This window comes from Petromyzon marinus, chromosome 46, assembly GCF_048934315.1.
Source record: "Petromyzon marinus isolate PM22_M1 ecotype Great Lakes invasive population chromosome 46, UKy_Petmar_22M1.pri1.0, whole genome shotgun sequence".
Taxonomy (NCBI): Eukaryota; Metazoa; Chordata; class Hyperoartia; order Petromyzontiformes; family Petromyzontidae; genus Petromyzon; species Petromyzon marinus.
In genome coordinates this window covers 10,991,361-11,013,483 of record NC_133712.1, presented here as the reverse complement: position 1 = coordinate 11,013,483, position 22,123 = coordinate 10,991,361, and the positions used below count along the sequence as shown (strand labels likewise).

Here is a 22,123-nt window from a genome sequence, read left to right as displayed (position 1 = left end):
CGTGATCTGGTTCCGTCTGTAAAAGATGTGATTCCGGACATACAATACCCTGGTGTCTACAAACTAAGTTGCCTCTGTGGTAGTAGTTACATTGGAGAAACCAAACGCCATGTCTCGGACCGCATTCGTGAACACAAAGCAGACCTTAAACACGGTAGGACCAACACCTCGGCCGTAGCAGATCATTGTTCTAATTCAGTAGGCTCACATGCCATTGACTTTTCCAAGACAGAGGTTCTTTGTAAGCCATCTGGCTTCCATGAGAGATTCGTTCATGAGGCTATCCACATATACAAGCACAGAGACAATTTCAACCGAGAAGATGGATTCTATCTTAGCAATCATTGGAAAGATTTGATAAACCATTTCAGTTCTTAATTGATTGTTCACGCTTACATTGGCTTTCAGACAGCATACATTTTAAAATTTCGTCTCCCCCCTTCTCTTTTCAAAATATAGATGGACTAGTCCTGGGTAAACTGCCAAATCGCTGCGCGTGATGCTAACGTCTTTTTTTAAATATATAAATAAATGCGCCGTTTCAAAATAAATTTATGCAAACCGACACACCTGAAGATGACCGTTTGAGTTATGGTCGAAACGTCGTGAGAATTTTTTATTGTTTTATATATATTTTGTTATTTTGTTGTTTCTCTTCAATGTGACTTTACCGAAAAAACTAAGAATATGAATACAATTAGAACATTTTGTTGATCCTCGAATTGAATAAATGATCCTGAATTGCTACAATCCATTGAATAGCAAGGTGGGATGAAACGTTATGCAGCGCGATTACGATATTTTATGATTTTCCGGTACCTTTTACGAGAATTCCATCGTGATGTTAACGATCAGTGCAGTTGAAATGATGGGGCAAGCTTTTTTTTAAATCCCCCCCCCGCCCCCCACTCGGCTCTGTCCACTCGGCAGCAGTCGATCGGCAAGGCCACGACGCGTGTGGTGGGGTCAAGTGTTGGTACCTCCCAACTAATTGCAAGAGTGGAAGAGTAGGCCAAATGCCCTCGCGAAGGGGGGCTTCATCTGGAGCCTCCCTTTGGCAGAGGCCCTTCCGTCAACAGTGGCAGGAGCAGAACAATTTCGGAGCTGCACCCTAACCTTTTATTGTACCTGCACACGGCACGTACTATACGCACCGCGTGCACTGCTGGACACCGACGCATATAAAGTGTTAGCACGCGCAAAGAAAAAGTCGAAAAGGGCTTTCCAAAATAAGCTCTCCTGTATAATAATAATAAAAAACGAATTTTTTTATTTTAATACAGCTCTTCGTAGAAAAGACACCTTTACAAGAAAAGTTATCAAATTTAAATCCGATTTAAGATATCCCAGTACTTCATTAATGCCGTGGCACGATTTCCATTCATTCCAATTTTAATTTTCCAACAGCTTTAAACTCACACTGAAATGACTAATGGGTAATGGCGATGTAATATATATAGTTTAGCTTTGAGACAGCAGCAAGTGCTTTGAATTACAATATGGAATCGGCATAATTAGAACTATATATATCACCCGAGGTCTTTCAATCGATGCTCATTGGTTTTGATAAATAATTAAAAATTAAGGATTATTGCTTTCACGATTCATACTGTCCCTTTCCCACTTTTTGTTTTTGGGCAAGGCTTATGCAGAATGCATCATGAATATTTTTTGAAACAATTGAATTAACAGTGGTGCTTGGAGGATTTTTTTTGGTATATTTGTTTAATTCATTTCACCATCTCTTTTATTAGCTCCGGCAAAACTTATTCAGCGAAAATATGCAGGCCTATATCCATTCTTTATTAACGCAGTGTCAACAGAAATTATTACATTATTTCCGTTTTCTTCACAACTTTTACAACAGTTTATACTCGTGATACTCTGCTGATCTTTAACGTTTATAGGTTTAGTTCCGAAACATTTACACACTGTTAACGTTCATTTTAATAGTCACCTAGCGACGCATCAATTCATTAAAATACATCGATTCTCATGCTCAAGGTTGAATGGCATGGTGAGAATTTATCATGACGGTATGTTGAAAGTATGAATAATGATTGTAGTTAGTCGAAAGTCTCAATATGGTCAGCAATGAGAGTACAAAAACAATAAACTAAGCATATCGAATTTGGTGATCAAAATTCTGCTCATGCCAGCTCTGAGAATTAACCACGTTTGTACACGTTAAATGTGCCCTCTTTGGAGGGCATACTTAACGTGTTCCAGCATTTATAAAAGGACCTACTTAAGTGAGGTCTGAAGCATCTCTGATATCATCTTCCAAGACAAACTATCTGACACGGTGGTACACACTGGCTCGCTGAAGAAGAATTTGATTTGGTCTCGTTCTGGCACCGATATGAGCAATTACGCTCAAACATGTCGGTTACAGTGGAACAAGTAAAGAGTTAATTATCTTCTTTGGTTCTTTCGGTAAAGTCACGTAGAATGAGAATAAAATAATAAATTGATAAAATATAATAATAATAAAAATCTTGCCAACGTATTCATCATGAATATATGTTCACAGGAGCAAAATCTACACATTCAACATTTTGGGGAAATTAACATCCGTTTACAGCACTTGTTTTTGCAATACACAATGTAATATTACCGTGCAAATTTCCCCCCCAACTAGAATCGTGAGAGATATGAAAACATGTGTATTATACTATGCGACTTCACGCACACACATGTACACGACTTGCAGGCAAGATGCAAATGACTCCTTCAATGGACTTGGCTAACCAAATGCCTGGATGTAAGGGCTCTCCTGAAAAGAGAGTGCTGGAGAATCAGTGGGGTTATTCTGACCAGATGACTGTTCAGAATTTCGCACCTCCGATAAGCACGGTTGGTTACGTATGGTGTGAAAGAAGTTCAACATACGTGAATACAACTGCCATAATCATGCCATTATTATCATCATCATCATCAAATGCTGCATAAATCCACTTATAAACAGGCAAATCTCACAGAATAAAAGTCAAATGCATTCTTAGAGAGTATTGATTTCTTCGTAAAAAAATGAGACCCGTTTAAAACCTAAAGCCTGCCCCTCTTATCTTTTCAGACGGGGTTAGTTACACCGTAGATCTCCACGCACTTTACTGGACATTCTACTAACCGGGGGGGGGGACACATTTCGTGGAAACTTAATCGAAGTGAATCTTGTATAGCTCGATTCACGGCACCCACGAACACAATTATTGAACACCGCTCTGTAGTACTAGGACGCTAAAATACTAGGACGCTTTTCAAGTTACTCCGGTGACATAATTTACACACATATATAATTTACTACTATATTTACCCAATAATGTCAGTGTGTAATACGCGTGACGTCACTCCACGTCGACCAGCCCCCCTCATTAATAATCATGAACAGGTTACGTCCTCCACATGGACCTGCCCTTCATTAATAATAATTAGCGGCTGACGTCACTCCACATGGGGGGGGCGAGGCGCCTCCTCCCCCCTCCTCGGCGTCAACTTACAACCCTCACTACAAAGGCAGAACCCTCACGTCACGCGGTCTCCGTCACGCTGTTGAGACATCGAAGTAAAAAGGACGTCGTGATGAACAAGGGATTATAACCTTAACATGAAATAAGTATGTGTCACCGCGCCCTTACAAATGGCACACGCATTGATGCAGTGAATATCACGTCGCGGTCTGATTATCGCTTGACAGTTTCAGATTTACTGCAATACACCCGTCCTTGGACGGGAAAAAAGCCTAGTTATATATAATTTACACACATATAATAATATAAAGTACAACTGCTCCCAAAGAAGCAGTTTCCTCAATTAACATTTGAATCAAGAGTCCTGTAATGTTTAGGTTTTTTTTGTTTTACATCATCACAAACAAGGGACTTTGAATGGGGTTTTAAGCGCTGCTCCATTCAATCGAGGAATGACATTTTCAAGCCAAGGGTGCTAATGAGCGATAGGGGCTGTGCCGTTGAATATTCCTGGTCACAAGAAAAAAGTGACGCGGTGTGCGTGTGTGACAGCTCGTCTTGAATCTCGAGGTGTACACTTACACAGTTTTGGTTATTTTCAGCTTTGTCACGATAAAATAAATATAAAAATCGAAATACACTCTTACAACAACAAAAAAAAACATCACCACAGGCGAAACTTGCACCTCCAAGAGGCACAATTATATCTGTAGACGATAGCAAAAGCAGTATACGTGGCTTTCGATAATGTAAACACACTTCTTTGTCTTGTCGCACCACTGGCTAAAGTGGTTTTAGGAGAGCCTTATCATATGGTAAAACCCTCGTGACATTTGTGCAAATGAAAGGCATTTCTTGCGAGAGCAACATAATATTTAGCATCCCGCAGAAACTTACATTGGCCCCTTTCTAAGTAATTGACAGAGACTCCCTTTGTATTCGTAGGATCATGCATGGGTCACACTGCTACTTGGGTTATACTTGGACACAGTTTTAAACAGTTTGCTGTTCGTGTAAATGGGGTTAACAATAGAAAGATAGCTTTCTGTCAATGTGCCAGTTAACCATTACTTCAACCGGAGTATCATGCGACTGTGAATACAAAAAAGGGATATGGCTCAGACGGTGGGGTGAAACGAAAGTGCACTGGTAAGCACGGTGCACAAGATATCTACTGCTGGTGTATCAACTGTAAAAATACGAAATGTCTACTTCACCGCGGACGTCAAAGATCCTAAACTAAACATTTTATTTTATTTTACCAGGTAAGGCCTAATGAGCTATATAGATATTTTTCAAAAGCAACCTGGCTATCACAGATGACAGGCCAATGACGTGGCTTATCATGTGAAAATGTTCAAGCAGAAAAAATACACTAAACGCATGTTTATAGATGTGGAGGGGAAACCCCGAGGACCTGGTGAAAAATCCATGCAACCACGGGCAGAGTGACACGCAAACTCCAAATATAGAGGTGTAGGGTTGGGATCGAACCCACGACCTCCCGCACACCAGGCGAGGCAGTTAACATCTCGCCACCGTGGCGACATTTGCAAGAGCGGGCTATAAGGTGCTGGCATCATGGTCAAAATTTGGTAAATGTATTTTCGTATTATTTTAGCTTCAGAATAGTTTGCTTAAATGTCGTATACATGAAGGTGCCACTCAAACTTCCAATTTGTTATTCTTGGTTCTTTCAGTAAAGTCACTGTAGAAGGGAAACAATAAAATAATAACAATATAAAACAATACAATTCTCACGACGTTTCGACTGCAACACAAGCAATCATCATCAGGTGTGAAATTTTTCTTGCTGTGGTTTTCACACCTGATGACGACTGCTTGTGTTGCAGTCGAAACCTCGTGAGAATTGTATTGTCTTATATTTTTATTACTTTATTGTTTCCCTTCTACGTGGTGACTTTACCGAAAGAACCAAGAATATGAATCCCTGCAGTCACGAAAGCTTAAAAATCTAACTTTTTACAATTTGTATATTTTAATGGTCAGGCCTCCTGGTTTTATTAATTTGCCTGTTACACTGCAGCACTACTGCCCGTTGAAAGACAATCCCCCAATGCACCCACGGGTGGCCCCATGTAGTGGAACAGAGCATTACAGTCAATACACACGAAGTCATAGTAGCGGCATAGCGATGAAGAGGGGGACGTAATACACATGAACGGATTAGAACGGGATTCTCAGCCGTTCACTTTCACACCAAAAATAACAAACTGAGTGAGAGGCAGCGATGTGAGAAAAAACAAAACTTCACTTTTCCACGTGCACATTGAGCAGCATCCCTAGTATCGATATCCCGCTGTGTTTTTAGGTTGTGACCCTCCAACAATTGATTCACCATCAATTGCCATTTAGATTCCTGGAAAGAACAAACTCAATTACAAGTAGCATCATTGCTGCCTGTTGTGGCCTGCTGAAAAGGAGGCATTTAATTTGGTGGAAAACGAATGCAGTCAGTCCAAGGTATTGCAAAGAAAATGTGAATAAAGTATTTAATTATTATGGCACTGGTTCTTCACGTTCTGCAGATGTAGATGCCACTGGTTCTTCACGTTCTGTAGATCTAGATGCCACTGGTTCTTCACGTTCTGCAGATGTAGATGCCACTGGTTCTTCACGTTCTGCAGATGTAGATGCCACTGGTTATTCACGTTCTGCAGATCTAGATTCCACTGGTTCTTCACGTTCTGCAGATGTAGATGCCACTGGCCCTTCACGTTCTGCAGATCTAGATGCCACTGGTTCTTCACGTTCTGTAGATCTAGATGCCACTGGTTCTTCACGTTCTGCAGATGTAGATGCCACTGGTTCTTCACGTTCTGCAGATGTAGATGCCACTGGTTATTCATGTACTGCAGATGTAGATGCCACTGGTTATTCATGTACTGCAGATGTAGATGCCACTGGTTCTTCACGTTCTGCAGATGTAGATGTCACCACCGCCATCGATTGCACGGCAGTCGAACTTACGACTCTTGGTCCGAACAGGCAACTGAACATACGGACAGGTTTCTTCGTATCTTTGAAAGTTCGTGAGTCGAGTGTTCGTACGTAAGTAGAGAAGTCCTCACACCAAGGCTATTCACAGTGACGGTAGAAAACATTCGTCACGAAATTTGCATCGGAATAACCATCTGCTATTTTGCTGACGGATCGTTACAACAACCAGTGGTTAACGGACTGCAGGATATGATTGAATAACGTCATAAAAAAGGCTGCAAAGTTGAGATAACGAGAAATATGAGCAAAACAAGTGACGCCGAGCACAAGAAATACAATTTCACAATATTTATTTTGATATTGCAGCCAGCCCAAGTTAAGTGTTTAACTGCCAGTCGTAGGTCCTGAATATAAAATGGATGATTTCCACAAGCCCTATTAAATACATGAAAAATAAATACTCCGGTCTGGCTACAACATTTGCAGATTGCTTCCACAAGGGAATCAGAAATTAGGCGTTAAACTGCGTACACACAACACGCCACCGGACTGAGAGAGCCTATTACGAAAACTACACACGTCTGCACTCTGAAGTATATTGACTTTTCCTCTAATGCCAACATGCCCGTCCGTGGCACACAGCACTGAAATTACTCCCTTCATGAATGCTCTTTGCTTAATTTGTTTCTGCTCTGAAGATGATCCAACCGGACTTTTAAAATAAGCCTTCGCGTACTGCACTGCCCGACTCCTGTTCAAAGCAATTTCCTTTTTTCAAGTGACGAATGGGAGGGGGGGGGGTTCACAAACGCAAATCAGTATAGAACGTTCCGGTAATGAACGAAAATGTGCTTTTCATAGTTTACAACAGAAAATAAATGATAACAATTTACAGCCATCGGTGACTGCACTGCTGGGTGAAAGCCTCCCTAAGATGTACACGGTTGGCTATGGACGGTGCAAAAGAAGTTCAACATACATACATACATGGGGGCTGATCAACCGTACTTCGCCACAATGGTTAGTCACATTTTGGTGATAATGGAGGCCCCAGGAGCAGTTGAGATATCACTCCCGTTGCCGCTGATGGTAGCCCGTGGCTGATTATGAACATGCGAGTCGCTGGGTTCATGGCGAGTGGGCAAGCCACTGCGCCGCCACTCATACCACCCCCCCCCCCACTCCCCCATCGTAATAGGTAGAGCTTCTTCAGCGACTGCTAGGGAAGCGTAGAAACTCCCGGCAAGCGGAAAGAAACGTCGGACGTCGTGCCGAGCAACACGCGGTACACAACCCGAAGAAAACGTGCTGGACAGCTGGAATTAACGACACAGCTTAACCGCAAAGGACCTGCGCAGTTTTGTGCATTGATAGGACCTTTTTTGTAAATACCACCAAGTTATTTCACATTGTGTTATATACTTTCACAGCAATAACATGAAAAATAGGCTGGCTCCAGGCAGAGACGTGTAATTTCCAGTACTGGCTCAGCGCTTCCAATGTAGATGAGCACCATCCCCCCCCCCCCCCCCCTTGTTCAGAATCATAATCAAAAATGTTTAATTATCCTTGAGAAATCTAATGAACTATGAAGCTCTTTTTCACAGGCGTCCAGTTCACTGGCAGGGAAGACACTCTGACTTGACATCGATAGCAGCAGACTGGATAATCTCTTCCCGAGAGGCCACGCCACGTAACGCTATAAGAGTTTAAACATCATTACCGACAATAATAATAATAATACAAATGACAACACACACACACAAGCACGCCTGATTCCAACTCTTCAAAAGTCTCATTCCTTTGTCCACCTCGGGGAAACAGTAGCACCGCATGCCCAGCCAAATGGTGCCCCCAAATGTTCAACGGAAAAAAAAAATCCACGGCATTCAATTCTCAAGTCGGCCTACTCGGGTGCAAACGAGATGACAATACAAGCCAGTCCAAGAAGGTGGAGCCTCCGTCATATTACGGCGGTGTGTTTCTGAAGAAAAAAATTTGGCCTGTAGACCACTCAGCCCGATGTAAACATTTTCGCTGACCACCACGTGGCTCCCACACCCCCCAAACCCCCGGTGACAAAACGCATTCACTTATCTCTTTAAATGCCGTTAATACAACATCATTCATATTACTGGAACGTACATTTGTTTTATATGCAGCTGGAACTTTTTTTTAGGGGGGGATTTAATCAGGGTAGTTTAGCTAACTTATTTTTTTGTATTCACTATCATGAGTAAAATATTTATGAATGTTCAAACCAAAAGGTAGAAACGTTGTCATTGTTGTCCGGATCAACCTGCATTTGCATCACAGCCTCGCGGGCTCCCTGGGGGAATGTCGCGGACCCACCCATGGTACCGGGCACTGCACTGCTGAAACCACTGCATTACGGGGTTCAAGCACAAAACAATCAATACGTGCGTGGATAAATTCCATGCAGCTCACGCACGTGCGTTATTACCCCCCCCCCCCCCCCCCGCATGCAATCTAAAGCACAAATTGCACGACAATGCAGTTTAATGGGTATACCCATACAGTAAAGGTCTTTGTTCACCAACGTTGATTTAAGCGAGCCTGAATCTGCTGATGAGACACTGAATGTCAAAACCAGTCCAGTTTGTCTTGAAAACAATGCTGCTGAAATGATACACTCCCAGAAGACCACGCGGCTGATGGGTTTTTGTAATTAATGCTTAGATTTTTTTGCGGAGATACGGATAATTAGAGGACACAAGTTGTATGCTCATTTGTTTTGTTATTTATTTTCTCCACAATTACACAAAAAAAAAATTTTCCCCACTGAAAATTATTTTGAAATTATTATAATTTTACATCCCCCCAAAAACACCTACACATATCTGGGACTTGGCATGGGGAAGTTAAATACGTGGCAGGTTTCTTCTTAGTAATTGGTCTGGGAAGGTTTGTAGCTTTTAAGCAGTATTCTCAGATGGACGGTGGAGCGGACGGAAATATGATTTACCGCCGGTAAGAATAACCGTAACGCGTAAAACCTAGAAGTGTGAAATAGCACGGACCTTGAGCGCTCAAGTAAATCATAAGCACCAGTGGTTGCTTGTCATTAGGCGCTGGTGGGGCCTGACCCCACTCGGAAAAATAAAATCCTTGTTAACTACAGAGAGTGATATAGTGTATATATATTTTTTTATTTTACCAGGTGAGGCTCCACTGAGCTACGGAACTCTTTTTCGGAAGCGACCTGGCCACAAATGATATCCCAACTTCGTGGCTTGCCGCGTGTAAATGTATTGCAGCTGAACACTCTAAATGCACGTTGCAAAACGTGGAGGGGAAAAAATACCGGAGGACCCGGAGAAAAATCCACGCGACGCGCAAATTACAAATATACAGCAGCAGGCGTCAGGGTCGGGATCGAACCCACGACCTCCTGTATACCAGGCGAGGTAGTTAACATCTCGCCACCCCAATACTGACCAGCTCATTATACAGATTACAAACTGCATGTCCCCACCTCGTCCCCTCCCTCCCCCAATCTCCCTCCCCTCTGTGACCTCCGGCTACCAAGCCCGACCCACATACAGTGTTTACACAGCGGTTGCTATGGGCGTTATTATTTATTTACCACGCCAACAAAAAAAACCTTTCACAAAAGAGGCACTCACTCACTCTCTCAATGGGCTCCCACGGAATTCAAAAGTGAAGCATGTCATTCTTCATTGATTATTTCACAATGTGGTAACAACACTTCGGTGGTCGCCGATTCTATCGGACGCGGATTTTTTTTAAAAGGTGCACCTTGTTTTTAATCGAAAGCGGCCTACGACGACGGGTGAAACTGAAACAACTAAACCCATGCACGCACTTCATGGGCGTGCATGGGTTTAGAATCAAGACTCTTTATTTTATCCTGGAGAAATCCAATGAACCATTAAGCTCTTTTTTTCAAAGACGTCCAGTGGGGGCATTCTCTGCATGCTCGGTGAACGGTAAACGTGCACGCGTCTTGATGTAGGTTTTTATTTTTTCAAAGCTGTTACCTACCTCCTGAGTGTTTTATTATTTGCCACTCCTACCTTCCGAGGGGAGGCTGCCGGTGATAAAATGGTTCGCACACCGGGCTTGGAATCCCGTGGTCGGCAGTTCGATTCCAGCTTCTGGCGCGGCAGTAAAAAACAACGGCAGAGTGGATTTGAAGTTTTCGTGACTGCATACTCTTTGGTTCTTTCGGTAAAGTCACGTAGGTATAAAATAAAATAAATTGCAGGGCTGCGCCTTGACCTCATTCCCTTTGCTAATGGGTTTTAACTTTGCCGTACTGACATTTGCAGGCCTATTTAAAAAAAGGAGCTCTCCACAGCAGGTGTGTGCGATGGTTATTTTGTGCTACTTCCACCTCTCATACGAATAACATGCGGAGGCTGAACACACTCTTCATTACCATCTCCACTCGTTCCTTTTGTCTCTATAATGTCAGTCGGTGAGTCAACGTTGATATTTCAAACAATTTAAGCCCCATGGACACAAGTCTATTTTTCAAGAGAGGCCTGAATTATGAAACCAATCTAACAATATACAGACCTCCAACCCATACTATGTAAATCATGGGGTTTGTTTGAGCATACCTCACCCTTATGGTCAGTTCCGGCTGGTAAGAGGGGATCAGGTCTGATTCCAATATTACTGACGATTGATGTTAGTCATATCCAGGAATTGAACTCAAGAAGCCATCGGGCTCACGGCACAGTTCACTACATACTGCATGACCTGCCACCCTAGTAGACATGCCACATAGGGCCAATGCTGGACTGTGGTATAATCGTTGGAGCCAACGTTGGCTCAACGTTGGCTCCAACGTTCCATGTTTATCGGGACTCCCGTCGTCGCACACAAAAGCAAATGCGAAGAATTAAAAGGAAAAAAAAAAACGCGCAGCAGAATTCACAGCAATAACACTTATATTTAAAACAGGTCAAAAACAATTAACGAATGTTGAAACGATTAACACATTAGAAGAAAAAAACACGACGCGAAAAAACTAAATGAGCTGGAACAACAATCAAGGGCAAATGCATTCAAAATTTCCAAGTAATTAATCCGTCAGAATGTTTCTTAAATGTAATTATCATCAGGCCCCATGGAGTAAAGTGTGGTCTCCAGCACTTTATTGCCGTTATTATTATTATTATCCGATTACTACAGAGTATGGACTATGAAGAAGGCTCCTTGCCCCCAAAATGTTGACTTTTATATATTTTTTTAAAGACAGGCCAAGCAGTGTTACTGATGATTTGCATGGAATTTGTTTTTTTTTTGTTCACGTTATTTTTTGCTCCACTGCCCAAACGCGAGCATCGCCAAATGACGTGCTATCGTAGACGACGCAGACGTAAACCGTCAATTGCTGCCCTTTGCCATGCACTTAGGCCCTGTTGTGCAGGTGAACGAGTGCTGCAGTGAATTCAATTCAAAAGGCACAGGGGAAGTTATTTATGTTGGGCAAAGTGTATCAGCAAAACTCTTAGAAGATGTAATGAGTGAATCCAGCATGGTGGCATACATTCAGAGGCTTTGAATACCAATGTTGTTGCCTCTGGAACGTGTTTCAATTATTTTTGCATGGGGTATCTATGAATTGATCACCTGTCTTTACGCATCAACAATGTCTACACAAAATAACCCATCGTGCTTCTTCACATGGTTTGCCACCTACTTTGACATTATTCGATAATGATATAACATTTGTTTTTGATTCAGCGCCCTCCTACATGCCGGGGTGTCTCAGATCAAGGTGCTTCAGAACGTGGCCTGCAAAGAGGTGCTCAGTTTAACATATAGTGAGTATATTATCCATACGATGTTTTCGGTTAGATCGCATGAATATGAATGTGTCGTTAAACCCGCCACCACCCGACAGAGCGAATTAGTAAGGTTTGTTACGTAAACAAAACATACAAATTTGGTACTAGTTCAGCACACGGGTGCGTTGTTGGAGAGTAAACCCACAACATTTATAGCAGTTTTAACGGCACATTTATATTTACGCGATCTAAGTACTCGAATGGTAAATGTTGCGGGTTTACTCTCCAACACACCGGTGTGCTGAATGAGTAAGGAATTGGCACGTTTTTTTTTCGTGACAAACCTTACTAACCGGCTGTGTCGGGTGGTGACGGGTTTCACGACACATATATATTCATGCGATCTAATCCAAAGACCTCTATCAAGGTATTCGTCTGCAAATAGGGGACTACGATTGCTTTGTATGCTATCATTCCAACCGAGTAACGTGCAGCAAATCTGCGGATATATTTTAGACAGCCATTATTTTTTTTAAAAATCGTTTGCTGGGCAAATAAAACATTGTGCCACGACAGTCGTCGATTAGATAACTCTTAAAGTGACCTGAGAATAAATAATGGGGCCTTCTCTGGCAAGAGGTGACATTGCGCACTTGCTCACTGCCAGAGTTCGTAATGCTGCCCAGAGAGAAGTTGGCCAAGGAGGAGAGGCCAAGGGGGAGAGGCCAAGGGGGAGAGGCCAAGGAGTCTGGATGTTCACTCTCAAACTGAAAATGGTAAAAAAAAGCGCAGCGCTCCAATTGCTTACAGACGCCACTGCTGGCAGGAGAGCCTCTACTCAAAGGAGCTTTAAAGCATCCTCCAGGAGGGGATTTTACCTATTTGAATTATTTAAACATTTCTTTATTTTATCACATTAGGGCTCACAGAGCTGCATGGCTCCTTTTCAGAAGCGACCTGGCCACAAATGATAGCTCAACGAAGTGGCTTATCACGTGGAAATTAAAAGCGGCCAAAAAAACTCTGAATGCACGCCGATTCTAAATGTGGAGGGGAAAACCAAAGAAAAATCCATGTGACCACGGTGAGAGGAACATGGAAAGTTCAAATATACAGGCATCAGTTGGAATGGAACTCACACAGCCTCCTCCATACCAGGCGAGGTAGTTAACATCTCGCCACCATGGCGCCTGAATGATTCTATGGTGGCCAGACGTTTTTGAAGCGATAGGAGTACCCACACTTTATCCCACTGCAAGCTACCTACTAATCGTCTGTGGTGTGTGGTGTGCCCATTCATACCGAGGGGTGGACTAAGACTGTGGGATTTAAGAAACCTGCACCAATGGTTTAACTGCAGTGCTGGGAGATCGAAACCAATGGCGTACGCTACTCAATTACCGTATACTACTGGGTAGAAATTTTCAACTGTTTTTTTTTCCAATTTATGACTTCAAATAACAAATTAATCTTTTGACATTGTGGAGTTGTGAAAGAATAGAACATTTTAAGCATTATTTGTAGGATAACCAGATTTCTTTAAAAAAATGCGGATAAGAGCTGGTGAGATGGGAGGCCGATGGAAAATGGAAAATCAATTGTATGCAATGGAGAAGGAATGAGGCCCTTAGGCTAGATTTAAATAGAGTTGAAGAGTCAAAAATACAGACAAGAAATAGCTAAATCAGTGGTTTCCATTTGCTTTCTAAAATGCCTGTTAAAAATGAAATAGCGTGTACTCGCACAAAATCAATTGGGTTGATAGCACAAGTAGAATGGATTAAACAAGAAGCATGTGAGGGAGCGGAGGGGAAAACAAACGAAAAAAATACCCATCGTTAGATTGCTCGGCGTAATGCCAAATCCGGCATCATCAAATTAGTTGCCATGGTAGCAGGCGCTCCCTCCCTGACGATGACCAATGAGCAACGTGCGGAGCACTGACATCTCACTGCCCTTTTCATGATGGCCAACACTTGGGCGGCATTTATTTATCTATTTAAAATCTTCTCGTTCGTTCCAGGGAAGCTTCGCCGCCCAGGCTTGCGACTCCTTTTTTTTTCGCAGCTGCAGGGCAGCGATTGGCGCGTGGGTTTTAATTTGAGTAATGTGGTGGGGGGGGGGAGTGGTAATAGTTAATTTATAAACTAAGCAAATCGGGGCCACGGACACCACCGGCTCCACCTCTGCGAATGACTGGCACGTGATCTTCAACATCCACTGTGAAGCAGACGGCGCGGAGGAATTTTTTTAGCGGTCAACACACACACACACCGCAGTATTAAACAGGGCGGCCGATAAGATTCGAACCGTGAAAGCTTTGCGACAAGGTAAGACCCACGCCAACCCTGGGCTGCGTCACCATGGTTCTCAGCACATGTGCTGTGTCGCTTTGGTGGCATTTGCCGCTTGCATGGAGATAGCCCGCGCGCTTGTAGGTTTGAATCCTGGACGAATTTCCAAGGTTGCATTTGAGCTGCGCACTCTGTGTTCAGTTCGCTGTCCTTCCCCCGCACCTCCGATTAGCACCGGTTGGCTACGTACAGTGCGAAAGAAGCTCAACATGCATACGTACAAGTAAGGGCTCTGTATGTTATGGACAGCTGCCATAGAATCAAATGTCCCGTGCTCAGGGGCAATTGCAAAAGGCGCTGGTCTCTCGGTTTTGTCCAATTCTTCTTTCACTCCACTCTCCCAAGATCAACTTGCAATCGGGAAATACACGCAAATGCACACTACCCTATCTACGTATGAATAGGATAGATTGACAGACTTGGAAAGCTGAACTGTGGCAGGTGCAAGAACTGAAGTTGAACATTAGTCACCGTAGATGAATGCTGTCAACTGCAAACCCCACAGTAATCTTTATTATTAAGCCAGGCACGTGCTTGTGAGTTAAATGCAGGCTGCACCATGTTTTATTCAAGCGGTGCAAGAGGGTAGAGCGGGGGATTGGTGGTTAATTTTCTATCTACCCACCACCACCCCCCACTCCCAATACATCCCGCATGAATATTCCATCAATGATCTTTTAACTACTCTCGAAGCCATCGCATTGCTGATTAATTGCCCTGGTTCGGCAAATCTAACCGTGACTGCGGCTTACTCCGTAAATACTCCGTAAATTCGCCGTGCATTAAATATTCCTACGTCGTTGCGAACATCCGCTGGATGCCCCCAAAAGCCCATCCCCCCCCCCCCCCCGCTGCTCCCACCAATCCAAGCAGAGTTGGTGCAGCCCAATAGTTCCGTTAACCGAGCTTTCCCCCAAAGCACTAATCCTCATATACACACACCAGGGGTGCTTGAAACTGTTTGGGTAACGATTACAGCAGTTGCATGTCTCCCACTACAAACACGGCGGTGGCGGCACTTTTCGATCGATAGCGAGGAGTTCCACTGCGATATTTCGTAGGCCATTCGCCCCCCCCCCCCCCGGCAGACAGGATGCTTCATTCTCGCTCCACTGCCCCATACACCTCGAGACCGACTTTCCTTGTCTCCGTTTGGCAATCCCACAAATCAACGTTAAAAGTCCCCCCCCCCCCTCCACGCGTAGTGCCAGCACGGCCTCTGGTGTTTGGCTGGGTGGCTTCAGGATGGAAAGGGGGGGGGGGGTAAATTCACGGAGTAGTTGTGGGGCTACTGCGTGTTTGCCCTGCGTAGTGGCGGCAGCAGTGGTAGCCCTCTGGGCGTGTGCGTTGTTTTTCTGGTCGATGTGCGTGCTGTTTGGGATGACGTCTTGATGTTTCGCTCCACGTGCCGGGAGCTTCTTCGGTTCTGAAGATGCTTGCAGAAGCTTCTCTCACAGCACCATGCCAAGCGACACGCAGTCAGGGGAGTCGGCCCCATTGTTTCAACTTTTGCCCTGGGAGTTTAAATCGAACCCCTGGATTGCAAGTCCATCGTGCGAACCTTTGCACCACTGTGGATGGATGCCCCTCTCTCTGTGCATGGTTCTAATATATGGCATCTGTCTTCACCTTAATCACTACGATCCAGAGAGCCCAATGAGTCATTCGATTCGCAATCCACCGGTTTTCCCAAGGTGAAAAAGTGGAGCGGTTAGGGACACCTAACAACATGGGTGCTCACTTTCCATACAAGGTGAGCGACGGTGCCCGTTACTTAATGATAATGGTCTTTGTGTTTTTATAAAGCGCCTTTCATATCTAAATATCTCAAAGGCACTGTACAAACAAAACCTACACTCACAACTACAGATTAAACCCAATCTAAATACAGCAATAAGCCGATGATAGTAATAACGATAATGATAACGACACTTGCAAGAGACATAACATGATGAACAAACGGCGATAAAAGTCAATACCAATTCCACTCACGGTCGAGGTGAATCCAAACAATCGAAGGGGAAAGCCAATGAATAAATATATGATTCCAAGCTTGATTCAAAGAGCGCTAATAGTTGCAATGCCTAATACGCGCAGGGATAGCATGTGTGAGCACACCCATTATGTATTCGAAATCTCTATGCTCATTCACGTCGGTTATAATTCGAACCGTTCAAAGTAATATTCGACCAGTACGGCAACGCACAAATAATACAATATTCCCTGAATCACGTGCAAACGTCGGGCGTACAAACAGGCAAGTGAATTCACTGGCGTGTATTATTATTTTTTTTAACTACGGATGCCATTGTGCAAAAATAGCCAGCAAACACCGGCTCATTTTTTCTCTTAGGCAAAGTACGGCTGGCAAGAAAAATAGCAAAGAGTGGGAGAAAAAAACTTTGTTGAAATAGAGCAGACGTACGCATGAAGTGCAGATGTTGGATATTCCACATTCTAGCCGTCTAAAGCAGCCAGGCCTAGTGCACAGGACAGCATAGCCGTAAATCCAGGAACGTGCAAGTCAATTTTATTTTTGAGTCGCGTTGGGCAAAATTGCTTCCAACACAGCAAATGTACGGCTTTCTCGTTCTTGGGAAACATTGGTGTAGAGATTTCACGGGCAGACTCCCACCGTAATTAGTGGATGCTCTCACAATGAGATATCCATTGATCAGTGGGGCAATGTTTCAGTTCACCGGAGAGAGGAGAGAGTGCAGGGGATTGTCTGTTGCAATCTTTACTGCTGTTTGCTGCCTGTAAATGTACACAGTTGGAATTTATATGTGAATATGGTGAACGCGAAACAGCCTGTGACATCGTTTTGAAAAGAGTGTATTTTTTCTTTCGTACCTGGTCAGGCACACTGAAGCTATGTAGCTCTTTTTTCAGAAGCGACCTGGCTATCAAAAGTGGCTTATATCATGTGGAACTATATAGCAACCAGATACTCTGAACGCATGTTTATGAATGTGAATTTAAAAATAAATACAAAATTGTTAAGTTTAGTTTGGCATGCGATTTTTTTTTATCCATGAAAAAAAATTGGGTTAGATCGTGTAAATATGAATGTGCACTTAAAGTTAACCACCACCCGGACACAGCCAATTAGTAAGGTTTGCCATGTAAACAAAACATGCCAATTAGTCACTACTTCAGCACACCAGTGTATCCGAGAGAAAACCGACGACGTTTACAATTTTGGCTACCGTGACGTTTTCGGTGACGATTACAACAACCGGCTTCATCAGGTGACAGCAGTGTGGCTCCTTAATTCTTTACCACCCAAACAACATGAAAATAAATGGTTTGTTTCAATGTTGACCTCGCAAGCGAAGCAGAGTAGAGAGCCTGGTCAATACTTGGATGGTTGACCACCGGGGGTTCTTGGCTCGCCATGCGCTGGCTGGCTGCGTTCTAGCTGCAAAGTGACCAGAAGCTGGCTGAGATGAGCGCTGCCCTGTCGCACGCATGCGTGATGGGTGCTCTCTCTCTCCCCTTGTCAAACACTCGAGGATGACACTGGCCAAACATCCTGATGCAGCGGTGGTGGTGGGGGGGGGGGCACCCCACCTGAAAACGAGTCTCGAGGACTCGGCCAAGTCTCACCCGGGTAAATAATCGAAGTTAAAACGTTCATTTACTTCTTCTGAAGTTGTCACAATTGTGTCCATTGGCCGCTTCTTCAATTTCATTTGGCACCGGTGTTCTGCACGTGCCGTGTCTACAAAAGCTCTCAACAATAGCTCATTGTAATTACTCACCCCGATGCCTATTCTGGATTGAGCATTGTAAGTGTTTTTATTTGAATAAGATGTTCATATCGTACTCGCGGTGATCTTTGCGCGCGACTAATAAAGCCCTCTACAGCTGCTCTTTTCAGCGAAAGGCCCCTTCACATGCAAAATGCCTTTCTGAACAACGCCGGTGATTTACTCCGGGGCAAATTTTTTGTTTTTATCTTGGCGACGTGTGCTCATAATCGTTACTCCCCCCCCCCCACCCCTTCCCATAAAAAAGGGCTTGGGAATGCATTTTCACATTTAGCAAGCTACTTAAGTTCACGGCGCCCAAAGGGGAAGTACATGTGGGTCCACGAGCCTAAGTGGTCAGCAATGTGCGGCGCCATTAGCCCACCAAAAAATTGACTTCTAAGCTTTTTATTGTAGATGGGACCCTTGACAAAGCTCAGGAGTTCCCAGCAGGAGACAGCAACATGCAGGAAATATGACAAATGTGCAAATTGCAGGCCATTCAAAAAAAAAACAGAGGCTACAAAACGAGAAGCGGTTTTTTTTGGCCTTGTGACGGAGAAAGGCAAGATGCGCCAGGCGTGTGCTGCATTGATACATCGATTAATATCGATCCCCAAGGCTCACGATGAATGTTACCCAACAGCGTGCGTAGAAATCAATGTTTTTCGTGTGTGTGCCAATATCAGCCATCTCCGATTGTGCTCAGGACGGTCACGATAATGAAGCAATGGAAGTAAACTCCAGGGTATGATTGGATGACTTCACAAAACAGGGCTACGATGTCTGGCTCATGATAAATAGGAAGAAAATATGCAATTTCGATTTAAAGCTTTCGTGACTGCAAGGATTCATCTTCTTTGGTTCTTTCGGTAAAGTCACGTAGAATGAGAATAAAATAATAAAATAAAACAATAACGACGTTTCGGCCACAGGACTGTCCAGAAGACAGCGCTTGAGGACTGTCTTCTGGACCAGTCCTGTTTCTTCACCTGAGGATGGCTACTTGTGTTGTGGCCGAAACGTGGTGAGAATTTCATTGTTTTATTTTATTATTTTTTCTCATTCTACGTGACTTTACCGAAAGAACCAAAGAAGAGAAAATATGCAATCTTTCGCCAACGATGTTATGACTTGTACTTGACATCTGGGTCAGATCACGCGAACTTTACAATGCCACTGTGTGTAGGGCACCCTCCCCTCTGCCGGACACGGCTTAAAACAATAAACTCGTCTCGTGAACAGGACGCGGCAATGTATTTTTTGCTTCAACGTGTTGCAGAGCAATCGGCACACATTTACCAATTTGGCACTGGTACGATTTGGATAGATCGTCAACATACCAATAAAAATGGGCATGACACGTCACCTGACAACTTTACTCCATTAGATGGAGGAGGGCTTACAACACACAATGGTGATGTATCCAGACCCGAAAAAAATCCACTCCAAATCATGAGCAAAGCAACCATTGTTTTCGAACAGATCACTAAGCACGACCTTCACACCTCCGATTAGCACAGTTGGCTGTGTATGGTGCAAAAGAAGTTCGACATACAGACAGTCATCGACTTACGAACACCCGCGCTGATGAACCAGTTTCCATAAATTTTTTCTACTTTTTAACATCGACTTCAGACGCGAACTTTGATTTGCAAATTGAACCGCAGTACTATTTTGTTCAGTTGAGATGATCCTCCACGAGATGTAATGAGTCAGCCTCGTGCTGGGAGTAAGCGTGTGTGTGTGTGGGCATTTAAATATACGGTAGATTACCGTGTTCCGACTTACGAACAGGTCTCAGGAACGAGTGGCGGACTGCTCGTACATACATACAAACACAACGTAATACAGCAAACCTTTAATATTCGCGGGAAATGGACTGCGACTTATGGCCATGAGAGATATGGAATTGGCTTGTACAGGCCTTCATCCGGCAGTGGATAGGCCAGGGCTGGTGAAAATGATATGCGTATTGTTACATTTAGACCAGTGGAACAAGTAAGAAAACATGCAAATGATACCAATAAGACAGTAAAAACCAGACAAAACAGAACCAATGATTGAATCAAATGACAGGCCTAAAACAGGACTATCATGTTGAGTGTTAGCTCAGTGTGCCTTTTGACAGCATCAGCTCCTAATGCAGAGCTCACCTCCAAGCTACAACCTGCTGGGGGATTTGAGGCCACAGTCTCAAAAGGTTTCGTCTCAGTACATCACTACACGTAGTAATGCTTCCCTGCTTTACAGAGTCACCCTTTTCAGATCTTTACAAAACCACGTCCCATATCGATGTAGTTGTTGCTTTAGAATTAATTTCACACGTGTTCAGAAATATTATCACCTCGGCAGATTTTTTTTTTCATCTCACCGATTTGATAGAACCACCCTCCTCAGTGCTCAACTTTAAGAATCACCGCACCCCGGGGTGATTCAGAGGTATCAGAGTGCCCTGGCACCGCCGAGATCCTGAATTAAATCCAGGCAAGGTCACCTGTGCTATTGACATGAAATAACCCATTGTGATCGCTTGCAGAGGCACTGCTACCTTTGGCGCGTTAGACAACAGCCCACGGAAGTGGACATCAGAGAGCTACCTCTTGACATCCCTTCAACTGACACGGTGCACACAGTAGATGGCAGTATTTTCCCACCTACTCTGCCTGTGTGTCTGTATGTATGTATGTTGAATGTCTTTGGCACTGCACGTAGCCTACCGTGGTAATCGGAGGTAGGAGGGTAATGCTCGTCGCAAGGTGGAGCTGGAATTTAGGCAAATTTAAATGCAGGACTAAATTCAATGTGACGGTGTTTTTTTTTTGTTTCAAGCGACTGGTTACCATTCTAAGACCACACACCTGCCACATTCAGTCTTAGAGCATTAACCAGTTTTTAAAAAGAACAAAGTAAGCCAAATGTTGCCTCCAGATCAACTGTTGCAAAACAATACACCAGGAGACAAATGTTTACTTTGGGGTTTAGTGGAACCCTGTACACTCTGCTTCACCCCAAGCTGTGACCCATGGGCAGTGAACAAATAAACAAACAAACACGTGCTCAGCATAACTCAAAAGCTTTACAACGTCTCAGGAGTTCCTAATTGAAGCTGAAAGCAAGTCGTCCTTTCGTTTTAACATTCTAAGCCGTGAATAACATCTTGCAAAAGTTGTGAAGAAAATGAACTCTAAGCTAAGCTTAATTTTTAATGTTCATTTGTAGGGGGTGCCACGGTGGCTAGGAGATGTTAACTCCCTCGCCTGGTATACAGGAGCTCGTGGGTTCGATCCCGACCCTAACGTTTGCTGCTGTATATTTTGAGTTTGCGTGTCTCTCTCTCATCATCATCACGGTGGCTAGGAGATGTTAACTACCTCGCCTTGTATACAGGAGGTCGTGGGTTCGATCCCGACCCTAACGTCTGCTGCTGTATATTTGGAGTTTGCATGTTCTCCCCATGGTTGTGTGGAAGTTTCTCCGGGTTTTTCCCTCCACACTTAGAAACATGCGTTTAGAGTATTTGGCTGCTATAAATGTCCACGTGATGATAAGACACTTCGTTGAGCTATTATTTGTGGCCAGGTCGCTTCTGAAAAATAGCTACATAGCTCAGTGGGCCTTACCTGGTAACATTATATATCACACCTGAAGACGACCGTTTGAGTTATGGTTGAAACGTCGTGAGAATTTTTTATTGTTTTATATATATTTTATTATTTTGTTGTTTCCCTTCAACGTGACTTTCCCGAAAAAACTAAGAATATGAATATAACATTATATATAGTTTAGTAGTTTGTCTCATT

The 22,123-nt window shown here is 43.6% G+C and overlaps 1 protein-coding gene across 9 annotated transcripts in view; it reads right to left on the bottom strand.

The window, feature by feature from the left end:
* LOC116952379 (membrane-associated guanylate kinase, WW and PDZ domain-containing protein 1-like) overlaps positions 1 to 22,123 on the bottom strand; it is a 317,826-nt gene that overhangs the window by 191,921 nt on the left and 103,782 nt on the right. The window lies entirely within an intron of this gene.